We start from the raw sequence: 10,134 nt of genomic DNA on the forward strand, positions 1-10,134 counted from the left end.
TGTTGTTAAAATGGAGTGCTTTCATTCGTCTCGTGCTGTCAATCAAAAATGTTTTCTATTGTCATAAATGACATTCAGAAATCAAGATAATAAAAAAATTAAAATAAAAAAAACAGCTCATTTTTCCAGCTCAACAAAACACCACAGAAGAAAATCAAAGGTGGAAAATCCCTTGTGACGTTGCACAGTCGTGTCTAAATACTTTACTAAATGATTTAGTGCGGAGGGCATTAACTATAGCAACATATTTGTGAAAGAGTAAAGTGGAGCATGAGGTAAATGGTTAAGTGGAGGGCTGGAGGCAGACAGGTGTATCCAGGATGTACACAGACACCCACGTCCAGCTGTTGAAGATCCCGTCTGGAGAGCGGCTCTACAATCTGTGCTCTGCGGTGTGAGGTAGTTGGTTGTATGGTTTCGCATAGTAAACAGCACGGAGATAACTGTACAACCCTCTAGCTTTCCCCGCGGAGTCACTTCTTGCCACACTGAGCATACCACCAGCAGAGAGGTAAGTATGTGTTGTTGCTCTGCCAGAGGAGCTCCTGGTGTTTAATGACACAACCCGTCCCTTTTGCCACCGCAGCATCTTTTGTCGTCTTACGGCCTCATCATGATGCCCTCTCCTCTGTGGACAGAGCTGTGATGAAGTGTTTTCCTCGGGAGCTTTAGCGTAGCAGTATTTGTGGCAAATGGACATATTTGTTTGGATGACTGCCTCCTGCTTGAGAGGTTGTTGGTTCAGCAGAAGTCAGTCGCTCTTGCTGCAGCAAAGACACAGATCGGTGCAGACAGCAAACCTTCATTTCTATATAAACTCTGAGGTTGGAGTAAAGGCGATGGGAATGTATGAAAAATCTAGCTCCAGTTAAAGGGAGAGTAGTTCAGTTGTTCTATAATTGTAATATGGAAGAAAACAAAAGTCTTATATTTAACCACACATGTAACATGTGGTCACGTCTGTTGAAACGTTAATGCTACTGTCCCTACGGACAAAATGAAAAAAGGAAGAATTCCTCCTCCTCTTTCTACCTCCTTTATAATACTCATACATCCCCAGTGAAACACAAGACCACGCCGAAACGCATTGAATATTTAAACTCTGCTAAAGCACTCCAGGAAAAAGTTGAATTTGGTTGGGGTTAGGATTGAACCGAGATTGGCAGCAGATGGAAGAAGAGCAGAAAATATCAATATGCTCAGTATCTTAGCTGAAATGCTTGGAGAAAAAAGAAAGCATCCAAATTAAAATGGCACAGTAGTTGAATTTGGATAAGCAGTTTAACCTAATGTAAAACTAAAGGGAAATATTTAACAACATACAGCGGAATAAGGTCTAATTTAAATACAAATTGTGAAGACTCTCCTTTGGTGATCATAGTAGGAGATTTAGTGTGAAGATTTTCACTCAGTGATGTTAAAAATATTAAATAGAAGTATTTCAGTGCAATTTGTCATATTTTACAATACAAAGAATAAACGGGTTGTTACTTTAAAAAAAAGGTTTACAGTGACTGTAGGCAGTAATGGCTTCTGTCCGTGTGTGTGTGTGTGTGTGTGTGTGTGTGTGTGTGTGTGTGTGTGTGTGTGTGTGTGTGTGTGTGTGTGTGTGTGTGTGTGTGTGTGTGTGTGTGTGTGTGTGTGTGTGTTTATAATAGGTAACCAGGTTGCCATAAGGATCAAAGGGGCTTCTGTCTATAACTGAGATGATGTCTCTCCCCACTCTCAATTTCAGGGCTTGAATTGGTTTGAACAGCGATTATTCAGACCGAATGATGATGAAATATTCCTCAACTGAGGTGAGGAAGATTCTTCCACCTTTGTTTTTCTCTGAAGTATTGTCACTTCACAATGAACGGCATTGCACGGGAGAAAATGATTGGTGTCCCTTCAAACAGATAAGATTCAGGAGGGAACTGAGAAAACATATTACAGTTGCGCCAATCAAAAGAGAATCGATGCGCCGACTTTTTACAACCAAATATGAGAACATTTAGTGTCAATCTTGGCCTCTGTGACAAGATGAAGACATTGTTCTAAATTGTTTTTGTTTCACTTGATATTCACTGAACTTAATGATGTTCATACGCTCTCGGTCAGAACATTTCATGAAACGTCGATAATGTTAAATGGCAGCATTTTAAAATTGGTTGAGTGTTTGACAAAGCCAAGTCATGTGTTAATAGTTAGATAATTGACATTTGTTTTGGATGAAGCCAAGTAGTAAAGTTCCATTGTAAGACAAAAGTCTAAGATGTTTTTAAGGGAACACGTGCCCCAAAAGAGCGGAACAGTCGGCTGTTGTAAGAGACCACAAGCAGAGGCGTACGCTGGTTTGGGTGTACGCATCACCTTCCTCGCTCGTTACAAAAGCTCAAGCATGCTAAGGTGACAGAAAAAACAGATAATCTGGCAGAGACAATGAGACTTGTGGGGCAGCATGGTCACGTTCAGAGAGACTTACAATTGGCCACTTCGTATTTAATACCCTTTCTCTTGTTGGGTTCTCAAGAGACCTGGGAGGTGGATTTCTCCACCTGGTCTCTGGAAGCAGTGACTGCAGCTCAGCAGAGCCTCCTGCTGGCCACAAATGACACGACTCCGCCTGAGCCAAATCCATTGGCTGCGCATATTTGCCTCCTCTGACATCTCACTCAGTGCCTTCCCCAGACTTTGCCCCACACACTCAGTTCCCCCAGGACTGAGACACCTGATCTCAAAACAAACCCTCTTGATCCCGCCCCAACTGGCCACCCGCCAAAAAGATTGTTCAGCTTCTGCTTTTAAAGTCTGCATCCCTGAGTTTTTCTGCAGCCACACCCATGCCTTCATATTTCCCCTCACATGGACAAACTGGGTTGTTGTACTTTCCCTCTGAGGACTTCCTCATTTCACTTGCCTTGATATCCCTTCAATTATTAACGTATGCCGCCCTTGTGTCAAACTAATCTTACTCGTATAAGATCTGTAATGCATCTCTCGCTCCATCCTCCACAGGTCCCTCCAGCTAAGCTTCCATGCCTTTTCGCTTTCACACAACTAGATGTGCCACATTCATTATGTCCCTCCTCTCTGTGAACATCCTGGATGGTCTTTCTTTGTTTTTTGTGTGATAATTTGTGGCGTCCACGTCTTACCGTGTGCTCCAGCAGGTGAAGCAGCCTCGTATTTTCACCCACATATTACATGCTACTCCCAACATCATCATCATCATCATCGCACGGATTTCTCGCGTTTCATTACCCGACAACCTCCCTGCCTCCTCGCCCTCCTCGCCTCCCCTCAGTGTTGCCAGACAGCAGCCATCTGCAGTGCGTTACAGCCGACTCTCCTCCCCTCCTGGACGGGGGGAATAAAGGGGGCATATATCAGAATTGTGCTGATTCTGCACTGTCAGTCGCGGCGTTCTTTATCATCCACCACACAACGCTTCTCTCCCGCTCGACCTGACAGTTGCAAGGTGTGCAGGGCAACTGTAATGTTCCTCAGAGGAAGCAGGACTACCTCAGCGTGTTTCTGTGTCTGTGTCAGACATACGTGGAGCAAAGCCTGTTTCTGCCAGTCACCAGAGATACTTGGCCGATTTTCCAGCCGAGCAGATGCTTCGCGCTGTGCATATGTGTGAGCAGATTGTTAGAACAATATACTCTCCTGCATCCCTATGCACATATGTTGCTTTGAAAATGAGTTTGAGAGCCGGAGTCATTAATAACGTGTTACAACGCCCCGAGATCTACAGCCGCGCCAGTTCCTTGAAGTCTTTGCAAAAATCTCTGCATCACGCACCTTAAAGGGCAGTTTGGTTTTTTTGTACGCGTACATGTGCAACTTCTGGTCTGATAAGTAAGAGTGCTGCCATAAACAACGTTGTGTGATATCTTGGGGATAAAACAGCAAACTGGAGCATCCCGATCCTGAGACAGAAAAGGCAGACACCATCCCAGACTGATGATGTCATCCTAGTGGAGCACTCCCAGTGCTTTGTCTCTCAGTGGCACTGCAGAGTGCAGCCGCAGGCACGCACACACACACACACACACACACACACACACACACACACACACACACACACACACACACACACACACACACACACACACACACACACACACCTATCTGTGACATTCTGGATGTGTCACTCAGGTTCAGACACTGCTTACGCTAGCGGGCACTGCTTTTTCTTGATTCTTAGGCCAAAATGGCGTCCGGTGCACCTCCACCCTGGAAAGATGTGCTCGAGTGTTTTATTCAGGCAAGAGGCGCAGACTCCTGCACTCTTATTATCTTGGCAAAATCACAGTCAGTGTGCCGTAAATGCACAGAAGTTTGTCTCAGTGACATTCATGCCGGATCACATTGTCACATTGCATGTGTGTGTGTGTGCGCGTGTGTGTGTGTGTGTGTGTGTGTGTGTGTGTGTGTGTGTGTGTGTGTGTGTGTGTGTGTGTGTGTGTGTGTGTGTGTGTGTGCGTGCGTGCGTGCACTGCACAAGCCCTTATTGAACCACAACTGGTTGCGAAACAACAGCGCAGAACTCTCAATACACACATTGCAGCTGGTAGTGTAAACACGTTCAGCATCTTGTTTCTATGCAAATTCAGGTGTCATGGCATTACATTCTGATTGCAGCTATGGAGGAGGATGTTAAGAGTTCTGTGGTGTGAATAAGACAGTTATACAGAATAGGATCAAAGCAGGAAATAAATTCAGCTGTACGGAGTGTGTGTCTGGAATACATGCTGCTAAAGTGGCACAGCCTATATAGACAATATGGATACGTCATGTTTATTCAGGAGGTTTTATAAAGGTACGACATAGTGTTTTTCATTCGAACCCACATCTCTGAAAGGTTGTATGGCTGTCTGGAATATTTCTGAAAATCAAACTTATTTGAAAACCTTTTGAAACTTATTAAGTTTGTCGTCGTGCCTTGATCTTCAATGAAAAAACTAAACACTTTTAAGAGGTTACTAAATGATACTATGTATCGGTCTAATTGTCTTAATTCCTTATCCTTTTCCTTGTCAGACAGGGTGTTAAGTCACTTCCCATCAGAGAGGTTTTATCTTAGTCACTTCCCTCGACCAACAGCCGTGTGTTTTCTTTGTCTGTTTACCCTCATTTGCTCTAAATGTGTGAGACATTGGTGACATGCTCTGTTGTACAACATGGTCAGAACACTTCAGAGCCATTAATGATGCTTACACATCGAGTGTAGTGTTTATGCTCCATCTCGCTGAACAGACAGCCAATCAGTGGGTCCAAATTAGATTTACTTTCATTTCTCAATTTCCCTCGGGGTTGTATGATTCTGTTATCCAACAAATACAACTGCAACTCTCTGTCCTCTCACAGAGTTGGACAAATATTAGGATGGAACTGCCGGCAGACACCAGAACTGACGAGGACAAAGATCAAAATGTGTTCAAAAGCGTCGCACATTAAAAATGCAAAACTGCTTTGATTTTCTTTGTTTTTGCATGCGACACAAAGAGCAGGACCGCATGGAGGTTTTGTGTTTTCTTAGTGTGTACAGGCAGCATCCAGTGCTGTACAGGCAGCATCCGGTACAGCACCATTTGGATTAATCTGGTTGCACCCAACAGTTAACGGCACATTGTTCATCTGACATGTCAAGCTGTCTAATCAAGACACATTTTATAATTGGCAGGAGCTTTCCACGACGGGCTCATTTACTGCGTTTGATGTCATTCCACTTGCAATTCGCAGCAATGTTGGCACAACACCATAAATCCTGTAATCAATTTGATGATGGCATGATTGCTGTACACATAGCACGAGGCGGTAATGTCAAGCTCTCAGGTTCATGAGACTCCTGGGCTTCATATTTTCTCTCTATTCTCATGCTATTAGAGATTCTGACCCTCCCCCTACATCCCCACTTTCTGCGAGTCTCTCTTCTCGCCCCCCACAACACACACACACACACACACACACACACACACACACACGAATCTCGTTCATAGTCACACACCTATAAGCACACATACGTGCATGCACTCACTGCACTCTTCACTCTCTTTCCATCTCTTAGACTTTCACACACATACATACACATCGCTCACAGGCTGGAGCGTGTGTGAGTGTATGTGTGGTGTTGGAGGTGGTGGTGGGGGGGGGGGGGGGGGGGGGGGGGGGTAACTGGGCTAGTAGAGACTTGAGGCTTGGAAAAACGTGTGAGAAGAAAGAGGGGAGCTGGATGGATGATGAGAGGAGAACGTAAAAGGGAGAAAGAGAAGCAAGATGTGAGACTTTAAGATTCTGCTGGAAACAAAAAGGGACGACTGGAGAAGAGTAATGCAGCATGGAGGGTAAGCGTGTGTGTGTGTGTGCGTGTGCGTGTGCGTGTGCTTGTGCGCGCGTGTGAGACGCCTTTAAGTGTTAAGCGTGTGCACCAGCAGGCGCTTCGGTGTGTACGCGAGCATGTGAAAGCACAAGTGAGCAAGCCTTCTCTCTGTTCTCTGTTTCTCTCTTGTTTGCAGCTCGACGTGCTTGTGACAGCAGCCCTGCAGAGACAAAAGGTGAAGCGGCGAATAGACGTCGGTGTTCGTCAGGCAGGCACAGGTAGGCAGAGAGCAGAATAATGGAATCAATACTATTGTCTGTAACCTACCTGCCGCTGGGCTCCCTGTCTGGCCCCGGCAGAGACCGTCAGAGAGAGAGAGAGAGAGGGAGCTGAGAGGAGGCGCACAGTCTCTCCGGCCGGGAAAGACAAGAAAAGAAGAGGCTGAATGTAAGTGACTCTATTTAATATTTTACAGTTTCACTCACAGAGGGGATTGTACATTCATGACTGCATGTTACGAAATGGTGACAGAGAATTTTCTGAGAAACTTTTTTCACCACTGATTTTCTCACATTTTCTTTATCGGTATTTAACAAAGTTACATGTGATGATGTCCTTGGATCCACTTTATATTCAACATGCCGTTTCGCTTGTGTTTGCATATAGTGAACAGCTTTTCCATTAATTTCAAGGATGGAGGTTGCATGTTGCCGAGGTCGTTTCATGTTTGATTTGCACCTTGCGTTTCTCCTCTAAACGCCTCTTTTGTGAAGCACAGTATATCATTACCCTTTTAGATGAAGCAGCTGTCAAGGAATTTAAGTATTGTCATTGATATAATACCGACATGCATTCACACATTATGCAGTTGCGGTGAAAGCGATCAGCAGAGAAATTGTTTGTCTCTGTTGCGCTCCGTAAATTGCTTTGATTAATTTTGCACTTTTGTTTCGTTGGAACTGACACGAACGGGAGTCTTTAAACAAACCTCAAATGCAGCCTATACTGCAGACAAATCCATTATTCATTTTAGTTATGACAAATGTCTGCTTTTCCCTCTGGTCTGCTCCAGCTGCCACATCTGTCAACAGGCAACATTTACAAAAGCCAATGTCAGGAATACCGCTGTATTCCAAAACCTTGCGGCCTGTGGGTGATGAAGTCAATCGAGAAGGTAATACATATTGTGGGTTAACGCAGATCAATTTGATGCGGCGTGTGACGCAGACAGACTGCACCTCACTCACAATCACGCCGAGTGTTTAAGCTAATTTCTCGACAAAAACAGAGAAAGCGTGTCCATCTGGCCGATGAGCCGTAAAGGAACACAGATTTCCCATATTAACAATGTGCACACACATATGCAGTGTTCCCCGATCGGCGCATGTCTTTCTGCCTGTCTGCCAGTGGGTGGCGTCGCCTTGCAATATTTCGGCGCAATGAATTTTCTTTCATAAATCCCTGAAAATGCCGGACAGTGACATTGTTCGCTTTTTGACGGAGTTCTCCTCTTACTGTGTTTCCAGGTGGACGTCTCCCTCTGTCTGTCCCGCTCTTCTCTTCCATGCTCCAAAATGTGTGAAAGCAAACATTATTTGGTGAGTCTTACCAAAATAATCTGGACTTGGTAAGTCTGAAAGCTAAGTCTTGTCTACATTTTAAGTTATGTACAGACAAAAAAAATCAATAAATCAATGTTTCAATTCCATACCTGTAAGAAAATGATGTGACTAGATTCAGGCATGTTCTTTGAAAATCACCTCGACTGTAAATTTCTTCGCATGGAGTTGCAGAAAATTAAAGTTCTACCGATATTCATCAGGAATGAACAAAAAATACCCTTCTATAATACAAATATGAGATTTTTGGGTGTTTTCGTTGCTTACTAAGATAAAAAAAAAGGTAAAAACAGTTCATCTTGGAAAGTACTTTATCATGGATGTTGTGTTTCTTGTTTCTTTTCTTTTCTTGTCTTGTAACTGTGCTCGTGTCTTTTCCGCATAAATTACATTTTTAAACTGCATTAGATAAGTGATCTCTGGAACGCTATTAAATACTATAATTTAACATTGTTAGCTTTATAACTGATGTTGGAAAAAGCTGATGACATTTACCAACAGAACTCCTTCTCCCTAAATGAATTGCGTCTCCTCTGCATGGGTGAGATTATTTGAGCCTGCTGTGAAAAGTGGTACTTTTACATTTGATTGCTGCACTACTAAAAAAGAAAAGGAAAAAAAAAAAAAAATTGATTAGCGTGGATGAAATGTGAACAAATGTGTCTCGATTGTTGCAGCAATAAAGCTTTAATTGCACTGCCTGCGAGAGAAGCAGGACAGCGGCCAGCCGGTGCAGCAGAATCCAAAATGTCAGATGAGGTCATGTCTTCTCTTTGCAGTGACTCTGCGTTTTTTGGGGTTTTTTGTTTTTTTTTCCTGTTAATTTGGTTGATGTGAGCATCAGTTGTTTTGCGGCTTCATTTTAGACGTTTAATAGGTCTACGTTTAAGCTCTCCTTTTAATTTCCTAGCGTGCCCCTCTGTCCCTGAGACCCTTAAACCTGTGAGGTCATACCAGGTCACAGGTGAGGTCCTCGGGAACAGGGCTGCATTCAGTTTCAACGCCCCGCGAGAGACGAGAGCATTAAATGTGTATTCGAACCCTTTGTCACTTATTTTCGTGCTTGTCGATTCTTCAAATGTATTTGAAATGACACCGTCTTAAGTTTCTCGGACTGCTTGGCCACCTTCACCTGTCCCGGGCTGGACGAGAAGCGGACAATCCCTCCTGCCGCAGCTTACAGACACTTTCAGGGAGCCCACCCTTTCTGGCTGGCTTCGTGTTTGAGCCCCCAGTGGGGGCCGGTGGGAAGACAGCCGAGGGTTGTGACCCCGTTATACAAGTCGCCTTCACCAATCTGTGGCATCACCTGTGGATTATGTGCTTTGCATCAGAAGGGTTGTCATTTCCTAATCTGTTTGAATAAAATATAATTTTCGATATCTCGTGTGTCTGTGTGAGTTTTTTTTTTTATTTTTTTTTTATATATATATATATATATTTTCCATCTGTTTTCCAGCTAAATTTTCTATATGATTTAAGAAGTATGAATAAGTATGAAAATATATATTTTATTACAAAAAGGGAAATCCCAGTTGTTCTGGATGCGCCAATGATGAAAGTGTCCTTGTTGCTCAAACACATGGCAGACACAATCAAACGCCTCACTTGGAAGCGTTTGTGGATTTTCCCCGTCAAACCATGTGACTGACTCTCTGACTTTGGCAGTCCTGGAGCGCACTCTTGCCTAATATTGATTGGCCTGTCTGTGTGGAGACAGATGAATGCATTAGTACCCAGCTCACCCTGCCACTGGAAATATATTAAGTTCATGTATTAGGCACCCTGTCTGGTTGCCATGGAGATGCACCAGGAGTGAGGGACCGGGGAGGGGGAGGGAGGGAGGGAGGGAGGGGCGTTGGAGGGAAGAGGAGGATGGGAGAAGAGTGGGGGATACAGGATGTGATGAGGCAGTCGACTTGATTTGTAGTCCCTCTCGCTCTGCCTCTGCTTGTCGCCGTCTTACCTCTTGGCCCCTCTTGGCTTCGCTCCTCTTTGTTTCTAGCCTCACTTCAGTCTCCGTGTTAACCCACATTTTCCCTCAACTGCGACTTTTCAATTTTTTTTTTTCTCTGAACTTTATCTGCAAAACAATGAGCTGTTCCTCTTGTCTTGCCACTTACTACTCCATTGATTCCATTGTCCCTTTTGTTTGCTGCTTTCTGTTTGGCTCTCACCTTCAGACTGACCACACACCCTGATGTAGAC

The sequence above is a fragment of the Lipophrys pholis genome (genome assembly GCF_963383615.2).
Source record: "Lipophrys pholis genome assembly, chromosome: 9".
Classification (NCBI taxonomy): domain Eukaryota; kingdom Metazoa; phylum Chordata; class Actinopteri; order Blenniiformes; family Blenniidae; genus Lipophrys; species Lipophrys pholis.